Source organism: Natator depressus, chromosome 1 (assembly GCF_965152275.1).
Source record: "Natator depressus isolate rNatDep1 chromosome 1, rNatDep2.hap1, whole genome shotgun sequence".
Taxonomy (NCBI): domain Eukaryota; kingdom Metazoa; phylum Chordata; order Testudines; family Cheloniidae; genus Natator; species Natator depressus.
Window position 1 is genome coordinate 95,958,969 of NC_134234.1, and position 15,184 is coordinate 95,974,152.

At 46.4% G+C, this 15,184-nt stretch overlaps 1 protein-coding gene across 1 annotated transcript in view; it reads right to left on the reverse strand.

The window, feature by feature from the left end:
* Window positions 1–15,184, reverse strand: part of UGGT2 (UDP-glucose glycoprotein glucosyltransferase 2) — a 297,148-nt gene that overhangs the window by 40,100 nt on the left and 241,864 nt on the right. The window lies entirely within an intron of this gene.

Here is a 15,184-nt window from a genome sequence, read left to right on the forward strand (position 1 = left end):
GACTGCAGAAACTGGAGACGGTGCAGAAAAGAGCCAAAAAAATTATTCAAATGCTGGAGAAAATGCCTTTTAATGAGAGATTTCGAGTTCAACCTGCTTAGCTTATCAAAAAGATAATTTGATTACAGTGTATAGGTATTTTCATACACAGAAAATACTAGGTACTAAAGAGCTCTTTAATGAAGAAAGGTATAACAAGAACCAATGGCTGGAAGCTGAAGCCAGACAAATTCATATTTGAAATTTTTGACAGAGTGATTAACCCCTGGAACAAACTTCTAAGGGAAGTGGTGGATTCTCCATCTCTTGATGTCTTCATATCAAAACTTTCTGGAAGAAGAACCCTTTGGTTGATGAAACTGGTTTTAAATAACCACTCATCATTAAGTCTAGTGTCTGTGTGTCGAAACAAGGATTGGAATACCTAAGGAGACTGCATTTCTGACTTCTTGTTAGCCAATGTGGTGAGATGGAAGTTTACTTTTGTCACTGGCATGGTATATCTTATGGAAGAATAACGAACAGTTTTGGGGTGAGTCTGCCCCATTTCTCAGCAGTTTGTCCTGAATCCGGTATTCTCAGTTGTGACTCACTGAGGCATGGTGACACCCCCCCATAGACCTGATTTGGAGCATGTTGTCACTCTGTGGGGATGGTGCATGTGTAGTCTGGTTAGCACTATGAGTTGTGAGGGGATAGAACATGCCCAGGGAAAATGGAATCTTCGTAGATTTTAGAGGTTAGGCAAATCTCTATTGAGCATATGCATAATATAATTTTTCAGAGGCTTATATATTGGCTAAATTTGGGTGGATTTTCATGAGGATTTCAAAAGGCTTCTGATACGAAGGCCACCCTCCGCCAGACTAAGTTCTTGCTCTAAAGCATGGGGGTGCTATAGCATTTAAAAGAAAAGGTCATTAGAATTTTCTTCCCTAGCCTCATTCTCAGAAATGGCAGAACACAGCATGGAAATTTGTATCCCAAATAGTTAAAGGTTAACTAAGTTATTAACTGAAAACAGGCTCATAATGGGAAGCATTAGGCAACCAGAAAACAGATGATGCTACCAGCCCTGATTATTATGTCCACCTGCATATTTGAAATGCGAATCATAAAAGTTAGGATTTTTTATATCTATATTAGATCACTTAGTCCAGGGGTTCTTAACTTTTTTCTTTCTGAGTCCCCCCTCCCCACAAATGCTATAAAAACTCCACAGCCTACCTGTGCCACATCTGTTTTTCTGCATATCCAATAGATTAAAATGGATGTATTAAATGGACTGGTATACAGTTAAACAAACACACACAATATATATATATATAAAGAACAATATAGGTACAAAAATAAAAAATAAAACTGATTTTTTTTATTTACCAAGTGTGAAACTTGTTGCTGGTGCTGATCAACACTTAAGTCAAAATGATTGGGGGTATCTTTGACAAGCACACGCACATGTCATGGTCAATGTTAATCGTGGTTCAATACTTTGTTTTCATTGATGTAATGGCTGAAAATCCGGCTTTGCATAAGCAGGTGGTACTAAAGGAGATCAAAACTTTCAGCGCTGCAGAAGAAACAGTGATATATTCATTGGAACACTCACACCAAAATTTCTCCAGTGGCATTTCTTTGAACCTGATTCTGAGGGAGCTGTCTGACGAAATATCAGTGAGCACTTCCAACAGTTTTGATGGGACACTGGATGAAAGTTTAGCTTCAATGTTCTCACTCAAGGGATTTGTAGTGCACGTGTGTAGCAGCTTGTTCTGTTGTGAGTTTGGGAAAATAAGCATTAAATTTGTTAAGCAGACCAGACAGATGTGCTGCTAGCTGAGGTTTAATTATGTCAAAGTCAATGTTTCGTTCCTGAATGAAAGAAACATATCAGTAGTGGCCCCCCAGAAATGAACTTTCCAGAGTTGTAGTTTTCTTCTGAATACCTCAATTCTTTCACACTGGGCAATAAAAATTAGTTGTTTCCACCTTGTATAGCATTTCACTGAATATGTCTGCGAGGTTACCCAGTTTTGCCAGCCACACTTTATCTTTCAGCACTTCGGCAAGTTCACGTTTTTTATCAGCTAAGTACATAACTCTTCCTTGAGATTAATATATGGGCAAGCTTTCTGCCTCGAGAAAGCATCTCACATCTGTACACATGAGCAAGGAATGGTGCTCTGTACCCACCTCCTCAAAGTGAAGCAAAACACCTTGAGTTTGTTGCTCTGGATTTAATAAAATTAACAAGCGTTACTGCTGTGTTCAGACCACTGTGAAGACCTGGTTCAGTATCTTCTGCCTCTTACACCTCTCAGTGTAAAAAGCAGTGTATCCAATTAGCGCGAGGTGCAACGGCTTTTATTTTTTGCACAACACCAGAATGCTTTCCGGGCCTTGCTGATGCTCCATCAGTGCAGACCCTGATGCAATTAGTCCAGCTGCTTTCTGTTGAAATCATAAAATCATCGAACAGTTTGAAAATGTTGCCTGACTTTGTTGTCCTGGATCAATGCTAGACCTCCTGAGGTAGCCCTCAGTACTGCAGCCAAGAGCATCATCTCATGGTCACTGCAGAGGCCATCCTTCTAGCTGCTGCGTCGGCTACATCCAGTGCTGCCTGGAGTGAGGCTTTCGCTATGTTCTTTCCCTGCTCTAAGAAAGTGGAGAACTCTTGCCTGAAGTCCTGCAGCAACAAGTCTTTAAATTTCAACAAGAAGTCCCACATGTTGTAATCGTACCTCCCCAGAAGGACTTGCTGGTTTGAGATACACAGCTGTAGTCCACCTGTTGAATAAATTTTTCTGCCAAAAATTGAGTTTCCTTAAGTCTTTCTGTTTGGGGGTAGCAAGTGCTTGGACTTGTCTATCCCTCTCATTGGCCGCTGATATGACTAGAGAGAGTATAAGTACTCGTACTCCTTGGCTGACACATAGTATTTCTTCTCTGCCCTCTTCAAAGAGAGAAGATGGGATTTGCCACATGGCTCTGATTGGACCCATTATGGCCACGTTAATGAGTAGGGCCGCTTTAGATGGTGCTGCTGCAGCCAAAATGTCAATGAGGCTGCAGGAATACTCCTTGAGCTCCTCAACCTCTAGTCCCAGGTTAGCTTCTATCCTCTTTAGAAGCTCCTGGTGGGTTTTAAAGTTATCTTGTGGCAGCAAGCCTCTTGGTCCCAAGACGGCCTCATCTGGGGAGGAGGAGGAGGCCTGTACCGGAGGGGGAGCCTTCTCTTCTTCTGCCTCTATTACTTCCACTGGGGTCACGTCCTGGGTACTGGTACCAGGTTCAGTACCAGGGTCCAGGTCCAAGCAGAGCGGTGCAGAAATCTCTCTCTTGGATGTAACTGAGTAGGACCGGTGAGACAACGGACCCAGTACTGGGGGAAACTCCTATGGTTTCCAGAATGAACACTGAATAGGCCACTGTCCACCTGCCCAGGTACCCGTGGGGGACCTGCATTGGGATCCAGTGGAACATAGGGAACCAGTGGCAGTTCTTGGGATGGATCACCTCAGATTCTAACAGAGTCCTCCTGAAGTGACCATGGGAGAGTAGTACCCCTCATTTTCGCTGTATGGTGCCAAGGGTCCAGGGACTGGTGCTGGACTGGGGACAACCTTGCAGAAGAAAGGAGGGTTGGCTGCCCCAGGAAGGTAACAAAGGTCCCAGTGCCAGGAAGGATCTCTGAGCACCATGCTCTCTCCTACTGATGCTCATCAGAGCCAGCAGCTGTCCCATCGGGGTAGGCAGTACCGGGAGCGACAACAAGTTCTTGGCTGCTGCAAAGGTTTCCCGCGTAGAAGGCACTGTAATTCCTCTGGCGCTGTGATAACTTCCAGGCATTGCAGGGGGTTCTGCACTGGACTCAACGTTCCTCGAGGTCAGAGCTGCGCAATCTACGGCCCGCGGGCCTGTCCTGCCCAGCCCTTGAGCTCCCAGCCTGGGAGGCTATCCTCCCAGCCCGGGAGGCTATCCTCCCAGCCCCTCCGCTGGTATCCCCCCTCCTCTGCAGCATCAGCACGCCGCGCCGCCAGCGCAGGAGGGGGCTGCACTGCGGGGGCAGGGGAGAGCAGGAAGGGAGGCTCACCTGCATCCTCAGGGGAGCAGACGGGTGGTGCGGATGGCGGGAGCGCGGCAAACCCAGACAGAGCACCAGGTGGCAGTGCAGCTGGCCGGAGAGAAGTGGCGCTTTGAAGGGGAAACCGCCGCTTCTCTCCGGCTGCACCTGCTCCTCCTGAGTCCTCCGCCCATGTTTGCAGGGCCACATTCTGAAAGGGGATTTAGAGGGGGGGTTGGATGGGGGTGGGGTTCCGGGGGGCCTGTCAGGGGGCAGGGGTGTGGATAGGGGTCGGGGCAGTCAGGGAGCAGGGGGGATTGGACAGGGAGTGGGGTCCCATGGGGGCAGTGGGTCCCAGGAGGCGGCGGTCAGGGGACAAGCAGTAGGGGGGGTTGGATGGGTCTGGGGTTCTGAGGGGGGCAGTCAGGGGGCAGGAAGTGGGAGGGGATGGATAGGGTTAGGGTTTGGGGAGGCACAGCCTTCCCTACCCAGTCCTCCATACAGTTTTGGAACCCTGATGTGGCCGTCAGGCCAAAAAGTTTGCCCTCCCTGCTCTAGGTAGATTCAATGGTGCTGCCATGGTACCGGGGGTGGAGGAGTGGCCCAATGTGGGTTGCACTCCACTGCCTTCCCCTTGTTTGCCTTTCTTTGGCATGTGAGAATGCCTTCTTTTGGAGTGCTGCTTCTTACGTTTCTTCCTCGGCACAGGAGTTGGAAAACAGTGCCAAGAAATGCACGGTGCCAGAAGTGCGCTTTGCAGGTCTAAGGGTGGCTTCCATTAGGATAGCCCTCGATCTAGTCTCTCTGTCTTTCTTCATATGAGGCTTAAAGTCCCAACAAATCTGACAGCACTTTCAAATGTGAGCCTCTCCCAGACACTTCAGACAACTGGAGTGTGGATCGCTCACTGACATAGGCTTGCCACAAGAGGCACAAAGTTTGAAGCCTAGGGTATGTCTGGCCCCAGGAGGGAAGGAAGCTCCTCTATGCTAAAGGAGGGGGGCTATCTACACTAATACCATTTACACTACTAATAAACTAAATTACAGAGAAGAAAACTGCTGAAAAACACCTTACCAAAGCAAGAAGAGATCTTCCAGTAACCATCTTGGGTGGTAAGAAGGAACTGAGAGGGTGTGAGGCCAGCAGTGCCCCTTATGCCAGCACATGAGCATGTGGCATCAGAGGCCACTAAAGTCAGCTTGACAGATACCACTGAGGGAAAAAGCTCTGGCAATGGTGTGGCACATGCACACCTAATGTGGAATGAACACGAGCAAGCGCTCAAATAAGAACTGGAGTTCTTTGAGATGTGTGTCCTGTGTATGCTCCACTTCAGCTGTGCATGCACCTCATGAGCCTTTGATTGGAATTTTTTGGTAACAGTGCGTATTCAGCCTGCACATGGACTCTAGACATTCTCATGTCCCATACAAGAATATACAAAGCTATGCAGGTGAACAGCCCTCTGTTCCTTCTCTACCATGAAATCCTGTGAAACTCTGATGCAGAAGGGAAGGAGGGAAGGTAGTGAAGCACTCAGAGACACACATCTTGAAGAACTCCAGCTACTGCACAAGGTGAGTAGTGTCTTGGACATTCCCGTGGTGTTATTTGGACTGGTGATCTGCTAGGTCACTCCAATCCTTGACTCTGGGAGACAGCCTTACCCTCCTCAGCTGTGAGAACCTCCACTCCGGGGCTGTTCATGCACAGCCTTTGGCACATAAGCTGCTTGGATTGTGCAATCGAATGATGCTAGCCAATATCTCTAGTCCCAGATGCAACCCTAGGAGCCTCTGTCTTGCAGTGTCCAGTTATGCTTGCAGGACGCTGCAAGCTTATACGAGTTCGTCAATTTAACAAAGAAATTGATATGCACCAGGCTTCTTATCCCAAGGGGAGTCTCTGACATGCTCCAAACCAAACACACTGCCTCAAGTAGAATAAATAAATTTATTAACAACAAAAGAGAGATTTTAAGTGATTATAAGTCAAAGCACAAGAAGTCATATTTGGTCAAATGAAATACAAGCAAAACGCATTCTAAGTTGATCTTAACACTGTCAGTGCCCTTACAAACTTAGATTCTTCTCACCACAGGCTGGCTGGTTGCCCTTCAGCCAGGTTCTCTCCTTTGATCAGCGCTTCAGTCACTTGGTGGTGGTCTGCAGATGTACGTGGAAGAGAGAGAGAGAGAGAGAGAGCATGGCAAACATCTCTCCCTTTTATCATGTCCTTTCTTCCCTCTTGGTTTTGCCCTCCCCATCCTTTCAGAGTCAGGTGAGCATTACCTCATCATGGTCCCAGGATGAAGGGATGGGGGATGACTCACTCAAGAGTCCAACAGATCCTCTGTTGCTGCCTAGGCCAGTGTCCTTTGTTCCTGTGAGGCTGGGCTGGGTTTGTCCCATACATGCCCTGATGATGTGTGAACAGCTCTTGGAGAATTTTGCCTGGGCCTCTGCTCCTGGAAAGTTTTTTCCTGGGCTTGTTTTAAGCCATGAAGACACATTTTCAGCCTCATAACTATATACATGAAATTACAACCTATAATATTACTATAACAACAATGCTCAGTGCATCATGAGCCTTCTGAAGACACCCGACATGACAAACTTTGCATTGGATACCACACAACCATATTATAAGGATGAACGTGCGGATGCAGGGTATTCCCCTGAGGTGCAGTGTGTCATAATGTCCTCATGGGTTCTCCACTTGAGGTGACTCCGAAGCAGTATCCCCTGAAAGAGGAGCGGCTTTGGAGCTGGATCCAATACAGAGGGACTGTCATGCCAACAGCAGCTTTTGATTTAGAGGCACATACCAGACTTCAGTGTTTGAAAAAAAAATGCATTGATGTCCAGGTTGCTGCTTTCCAAATTTCAGGAGTTGGCACATTTTCTTTATAGTGCCATGGAGTTAGCTTGGGATCTTCTAGAATGAGGTATTCAAGGGGGCTGAACATTAGCAGCCTGGTAACAACCCACAAATCCACTTTGAAAGTCTTTGTGTAGAGATCCTGGATCCTTTAGATCTGGTCACAACTGAGATAAATAGTCCAGAGGACTTTCTAAACAGTCCAAATAGAAGGCTAGTGCCCTTCTAATATTGGTGTGGCATCGGGGGGAAAAACACAGGAAGATGGATAACATGGTTAATGTGGAAATCAGATAATATTTTAGGTACAAACTTGGGACATGGGCATAATGATACCTTATTCTTGAAGAGAATAGCAAATGGGCAAGGGAAAGTCACCTATTAATGATCCTAGTTTCCTGACTACACAAGCAGAAAAGATGGCCACAGAGAATGAATGTTTTCCTTGATAAGTACAGCAGAGAAGACTTAGCTAGTGGCTCAAAGTGGGATGAACAAAGACTGAGAATCCCTCCCAGGGGAATGATAGGCTGTAATAGCTGTCAAATAAAAACTCTGACTGAACTCATGGAAAGATCTGACTTCTTTAAATCCAACAGGCAATCAAGAACAGCAAAGAGGGAAATGTACACCAATTCATAGAATCGAAGATTAGGGTTGGAAGAGACCTCAGGAGGACATCTAGTCCAACCCCCTACTCAAAGCAGGACCAACACCAACTAAACCATCCCAGCCAGGGCTTTGTCAAGCCTGACCTTAAAAACTTCTAAGGAAGGAGATTCCACCACCTCCCTAGGTAACCCATTCCAGTGCTTCGCCACCCTCCTAGTGAAACTAGTGTTTCCTAATATCCAACTTAGACCTCCCCCACTGCAACTTGAGACCATTGCTCCTTTTTCTGTCATCTGCCACCTCTGAGAACAGCTAAGCTCCATCCTCTTTGGAACCCCCACTGGGGCAGTTGAAGGCTGCTTTCAAATCCTCTCTCACTCTTTTCTTCTTCAGACTAAATAAGACCAGTTCCCTCAGCCTCTCCTTGTAAGTCATGTGCCCCAGCTCCCTGATCATTTTTGTTGCCCTCCAATTTGTCCACATCCTTTCTGTAGTGGCGGGCCCAAAACTGGACGCAATACTCCAGATGTGGTCTCACCAGTGCCAAATAGAGGGGAATAATCACTTCCCTGGATCTGCTGGCAATGCTCCTACTAATGCAGGCCAGTATGCAGTTAGCCTTCTTGGTGACAAGGGAACACTGCTGACTCATATCCAACTTCTCATCCACTGTAATCCCCAGGTCCTTTTCTGTAGAACTGCTGCTTAGCCAGTTGGTCCCCAGCCTGAAGCGGAGCATGGGATTCTTCTGTCCTAAGTGCAGGACTCTGTACTTGTCCTTGTTGAACCTCATCAGATTTCTTCTGGCCCAATCCTCCAATTTGTCTAGGTCACTCTGGACCCTATCCCTACCCTCCAGTGTATCTACCTCTCCCCCTAGCTTAGTGTCATCTGCGAACTTGTTGAGGGTGCAATCTATCCCATCGTCCAGATCATTAATGAAGACGTTGAACAAAACCGGCCTCAGGACCGGCCCTGTGGCATTCCGCTTGATATCGGCTGCCAAATAGACATGGAACCATTGATCACTACCTGTTGAGCCCAACCATCTAGCCAGCTTTCTATCCACCTTACAGTCCATTCATCCAGCCCATACTTCTTTAACTTGCTGGCAAGAATACTGTGGGAGACTGTATGAAAAGCTTTGCTAAAGTCAAGATATATCACATCCATCGCTTTCCCCATATCCACAGAGCCAGTTATCTCATCGTAGAAGGCAATCAGGTTGGTCAGGCATGACTTGCCCTTGGTGAATCCATGTTGACTGTTCCTGATCACCTTCCTCTCCTCTAAGTGCTTCAAAATGGTTTCCTTGAGGACCTGCTCCATGATTTTTCCAGGGACTGAGGTGAGGCTGACCAGTCTGTAGTTCCCCGGGTTCTCCTTCTTCCCTTTTTTAAAGATGGGCACTATATTTGCCTTTTTCCAATCGTCTGGGCCCTCCCCCGATCGCCACGAGTTTCCAGAGATAATGGCCAATGGCTCTGCAATCACATCAGCCAATTCCCCCAGCACCCTCAGATGCATTAGATCTGGACCCATAGACTTGTGCATGTCCAGCTTTTCTAAATAGTCCTTATCCTGTTCTTTCACCACTGAGGGCTGCTCACCACTTCCCCATACTGTGTTGCCCAGGACAGCAGTGTGGGAGCTGACCTTGTCTGTGAAGACCGAGGCAAAAAAAGCATTGAGTACTTCAGCTTTTTCCATCATCTGACACTAGGTTGCCTCCCCCATTCATTAGGGGTCCCACATTTTCCCTGACCTTTTTTTTGTTGCTAACATACCTGTAGAAATCCTTCTTGTTACCCTTCACATCCCTTGCTAGCCGCAACTCCAGCTGTGTTTTGGCCTTCCTGATTACACCTCTGCATGCTCAAGCAATATATTTATACTTCTCCCTAGTCATCTGACCAAGTTTCCACTTTTTGTAAGCTTCCTTTTTGTGTTTAAGCTCACAGACGATTTCAGTGTTAAGCCAAGCTGGTCGCCTGCCATATTTGCTATTCTTTCTGCACATCGGAATGGTCTGTTCCTGTGCCCTCAATAAGGTTTCTTTAAAATACAACCAGCTTTCCTGGACTCCTTTCCCCCTCATATTAGCCTGCTAGGGGGATCCTGACCATCAGTTCCCTAAGGGAGTCAAAGCCTGCTTTTCTGAAGGGTCCATATTTTGCTACTCTCCTTTCTTCAACCATCTCATGGTCACTGCTGCCTAGGTTGCCACCCATTGCTACTTCCCCTACCAATTCTTCCCTGTTTGTAAGCAGCAGGTCAAGAAGAGAATGGTCCCTGGTTGGTTCCTCCAGTAGTTGCACCAAGAAGTTGTCCCCAACACTCTCCAAAAACTTCCTGGATTGTCTGTGCACCGCTGTATTGCTCTCCCAGCAGATGTCAGGGTGATTGAAGTCCCCCATTAGAACCAGGGCCTGTGTTCCAGAAACTTCAGTCAATTGTCTGAAGAAAGCCTCGTCTACCTCATCTTCCTGGTCCGGTGGTCTATAGCACACACCCACCACGACATCACCCTTGTTGCTCTCGCTTCTAAACTTAACACAAAGACTCTCAACAGGATTTTCTCTAGTTTCATACTGGAGCTCTGAGCAATCATACCGCTCTCTTACGTACAGTGAAACTCCTCCCACCTTTCCTCCCCTGCCTGCCCTTCCTGAACAGTTTATACCCATCCATGACAGTGCTCCAGTTATGTGAGCGAGCTACCCCACGAAGTCTCTGTTATTTCAATCACATCAGAGTTCTTTGACTGTGCCAGGACCTCCAATTCTTCCTGCTTGTTTCCCAGGCTCCTTGCGTTCGTGTAAATGTACCTAAGATACCTAACCGATTGCCCTGCTTTCTCAGTGTGAATCAGGAGGCCTCCCCTACTGCACCCTCCTCCTTGTGTTTCCTCCTGGTATCCCACTTCCCCACTTACCTCAGGGCTTAGGCCACCGTTCCCTGGTGAACCTAGTTTAAAGCCCTCCTCACTAGGTTAGCAAGCCTGCCTGCAAAGATGCTCTTCCCTCTTTTTGTTAGGTGGATCCCATCTCTTCCTAGCAATGCTTCTTCCCAGAACAACACCCCATGGTCGAGAAATCCAAAGCCCTCTCTCCAACATCACCTGTGTAACCACACATTTACCTCCACAATTCGACGGTACCTACCTGGGCCTTTTCCTTCAACAGGGAGGATGGCCGAGAACACAACTTTCATCTCCAACTCCTTTATCCTTCTTCCCAGAGCCAGTTTTGAAGCTAAGTATTTCGAATAGACTTCTTTCTGCGGTTTAATAGGACCTCTTGTATCTCTGTCACATAGGAAACCTCTATCCCAGAGAACCATTGAAAACCCAAGCTCTGTGTTGAAGGATGGCCAAGTCTAGATAGTGTTCAACTGGAATCCTGAGACAGCGGATGGGAAATGGTCAACGCTGCAACACTGCAAATGAAGCGAGGTGAATCAGGTAAGGGTACCAGACTTGCCTTGGACAAGTTGATGCAACTAGAATGACTCTGGCTTTGTCTTGTTTGATCTCGTTCAAAACACTTAGAATTAATAGTATCAGAGAATGTGCACAGAGAAAGTCCCTTATCCAAGAATGAGAAAGGTGTCTTCCAAGGACTGATGATTCAGATGCCCCAGCAAACTGAATTTCTTGCACTGTCTGTTGGCAGCAGTTGTAAAGAGGTCCATTTTTGGAAACCCACCAGGTCAGGAAAATCTGTTTGAGAATCCAAGGGTCCAGTTCCCACTTGTAATCCTGGGAGAAATGTTTGGTCAGATCACCTGCCATGGTGTTCTGCATGCCTGAGAGGTTAAGAGGCTGAAATGAGAATGTGATAGACTATACGCCAATTCCATTGTTTTATTGTTTCAGCACAAAGAGAGGGGAATCTTGCTTCTCCATGATGATTTATATAGAACATGCAGGCTATCTTATCTGGCATGACTTTGATGAATTTGCTCAGTTAAGGGAAGGAAGTGGATACGTGAAGCATCTGAAGTTGTGATAATAATAGGAGGAGGCTAGGTGAAAGGAAATCATGCATTGGACTCTGGACAGGTCTTTCCACCAGCTGTGTGAGTGTATCACCTGACAAGGGACAGATACCAACTTGTCTAGACCATGTTTGTTCAGGATACAGACTGTTCTGCAACAACTCTGGAGGCAGCAAAGGTGCAGCCTGGTGTGTTGTGTTATGAAAGTACAAGCTGCCTTACGACCCAGCAGTTGGAGGCAACTTCTTGCTGTTGTCTGGGGGCTTATTTAAATCTTGGCAATAAGGCTTGTCAGTGTTGTAAATCTGTCCACAGGGAGGTAAGTTCTACATGTTACAGCATCCAGAGAAGATCCTATGAAGTCTATCTGTACAACTGGAATGAAAATGGACTTTCTGATTGAGCTGAAGTTCTAAGCTGCAGATAAGGACATGGCTGGCTATATTGCAGAGAGAACTTTGGTGTACAACCAGCTCTTTAATAGCCAATTGTTGAGATAGGGGAAGATGATTATTCCCTGCCAACAAACATAAGTGGCTACTACTGCCAGGACTTTGGAAAATACTCTTGGCACAGATGAGAGGCCAAAGGGGAGTACTTGATACATGAAGTGATGCTGGCCATCTTTGAAATGAAGAAACCTCTTGAGAGAGGGGTGATTGCAATCCTCGACCTTCAGATCATGTATGGCTAACCAATCCACAGAATCTAATGATAGAATTATAGCTATGATCCTGAATGTCTGATTTCACTAAGGTATTTTGAAGTATGAAATCTAAAACTGATCTCCATCCACCATTCTTTTTCGGAACCAGAAAATACTTGGAATAAAATCCCTTCCCCTCTGTGGTGGACTGGAACGGATTCCACAGCCTCTATGCTTAGAAGAGAGGTAGTCTCCTGTCTCAGCAAATTTTTGTGAGAAGTGTCCCCGAGAAGGGATAGGGACAGGAGTGGGATGAGGGGATGGAGGTGAAATGGATGGAGTAGCTTGATGTTATAATCTTCAAAACCCATTTATTGGATGTACTTTGTTCCCATGCAGCTCAAAAATGGAAGAGACTGTCTCCAAAGGGAGGGAGGTGGGTAGTGTGGTGTAGCTGAAGATTCCCAAGGTGGGGATGTTCTGGGCCTTTGACCACACCATCAAAATTGAGTGGTGTCGAAAAGGCCTGAAACTGCAACCATTTTTTGGTATCTCGGTCTCTTAGGTGGTTCGGCCAGTCTATGAATGCTGGAGAACTGGAACGGATGGGATCTCTGTGTTGGGATCTATTAAATTTTTTATTTGCCGGTGTATATATACTGAGAGATCTGAGTGTGGTCCTCAAATCCTTTATAGTGTGCATGGATTAATCAGTGGACTCACTGAGAAGTTTTAGTCTATCAAAAGAAGGTCTTTTATGGCATTTTGGACCATCCTAAAAAACCTCAACTGCTTCATCCAAGATGTTTGATGCATGACAGCAGCAGAGACGGAAGGTGCATCAGTGTCAGATACATCTAGGGAAGCTCACAACCAGCTGCTTGCTAAGAGCTGAGTCAGTTATGAACTCAGCCTGGAACTATTCCTAATGTTCCGGGGGAAGATGATTAATAAAAGTGTTGACTTTATTGTAGTTGGTGTGCCATCTTTGCCATCAGAGCTGATAATTCACTATTCTAAACTGGGGGGGTTATGGAAGAGTAGTTTTTACATCCAGCAAGGTTGAAGGGCTTCTGGTCTTTATCATATGAGATGAGTTATTATGCTGTTAGTATTGCCTACCATGCTTACTAACAGTCTCTACAACTAAACAGTTGGGTGGAGGGTGTGAAAATAAAAACTTGTAATTTTTTCTGGAACATAATACTTTTTATTTGCTTGCATACATTGTAGTTGTATCTGTCAGACTCCAGCTAGTTTTGGCAGGACCCAGTGGAGACTGATTTACTGGTAAAGCTATGCAACCAGAGGGTGTCCTGTGGAGGATGTCCAAGAGCTTAAGTTGAGACACTTGCATCTTCTCCAGTGGGATCTGAAGCGAGTCAGCAATCTGTTCCATCAGCTCCTGAAACTGTTTAAAATCGTCAGTGTAAGAGGGCAGAGAAGGTATCACAGCCTCATCTGGTGGAGATATTAGTTTGTGGTATCACCTCCTTGTCCACTTTAGTCGATTGTTCCTCAAAAGACTCCTCGTTTGGTTGGGGCTCTTGAGGAGGGAGAGATGGAGCAGGAGACTGCCTTTCATGATGCTCCCCAAGGAACAGCTAGGAGCCCTTGACATTTGCTGATGACAGGCTACCACCAGTAACAATAAAGCCATCGTGGGGAATCATAAGGTAGGCAGGAGGACTTCAGTGCTGCTCATACCAGTGAGAAGGGGCTAAAGGTGGAAGCCCCAAGGGCATGACATTCTCAGTTAAGATGTCTGGAAAGATGTTTCTATGGCGGTATGTAGGGAATCCCTGCACAGAGATCTAGGAATCTGAAGAAGAGTCTTCAGCATAGCCTAGAGAAGAAGCAGACACTGAAGGCAAGAATGGTTGTCCATACAGTGCTGATGGTATCAGAGGAAGGTAAGGTCTCTGAGACTTGGGAGATCTCAGCACCAACAATTGTTTGATAACCATTAAAAAAACCAGAAACTGTGGCACCTCAGACACTGACAAGTCCTTGGAGAATCTAAGCTCCTGCAGTACAGGGTAAATCTCCACCAGGACTGGATGAGGCTCCAGATTAACTGGTGTCAGTACTGAGGATGTTGACAGTAGTATCTTGTTCAGCCAATGGTCCTGGTACTGAGGATGATGACCTCAGAAAGACCAACGTCACAGTACTGAGGTTTGCATGGTATCACGGGTTCTTTGACGACCTCAAGATCTTCTGAGAGCTCCTGATACCAGAGAGAGCTTCCTGGAACCAAGTCTCCAAAATGGTCATTCTTGATGGTGACCAAACCTTTTTTTGAATTAGGCTTTCTATAAGGAGAGCCAGCACTCCCTCCCCATGAGACGTCTACTGGTACCTCTGTGTTCTTATCCCACAAAGATCTACGTAGGGAGGTTGAAGGGGCACTGTGCTCACTTGGAGGCCAATGTTCCAGGTCTATGTCTGTGGGCTGTATCTGAGGCTGGGCAGAGGGAACCTTCCATCATGAGGAGCCTAAATTTAATCTCGTTTTTTTTCAAAATATGCTTTTAAAAGCTGAGTAGATCTTGCACTTGGCTGGAATGTGGGTGTGTCCCAGATAGTGGATACACCAGGCATGTCTGTTGCTCACTGGTATAGATTCCCAGCAGGTAAGGCAACGCTTGAATCATGGGGATTCTGGCATGCCAGGTTGATGACAACTCCCAAGGCAAACCCCTCAGAAAGGGGGGTTGATGGGGAAAGGGAATATAATCAGAAAACCTCCAATTAACTAAAGAAGTATGATTATCAAAAGAACTAAATAAACTGAACTGGAACTAAGAACTTGAGGCTAAGCTGGATACTCCACCTCAGGCTGTTGAGCAGTTGAAAAGAAACCAGGTGAGATTCACCTGCACAGCTCTATATATCCTTGGTACGGGGCATGAGCATATCTAGAGCACATGCATGGGGCGAAAGGGCACTGCTACCGAAAATCTCTGATCAAAAGG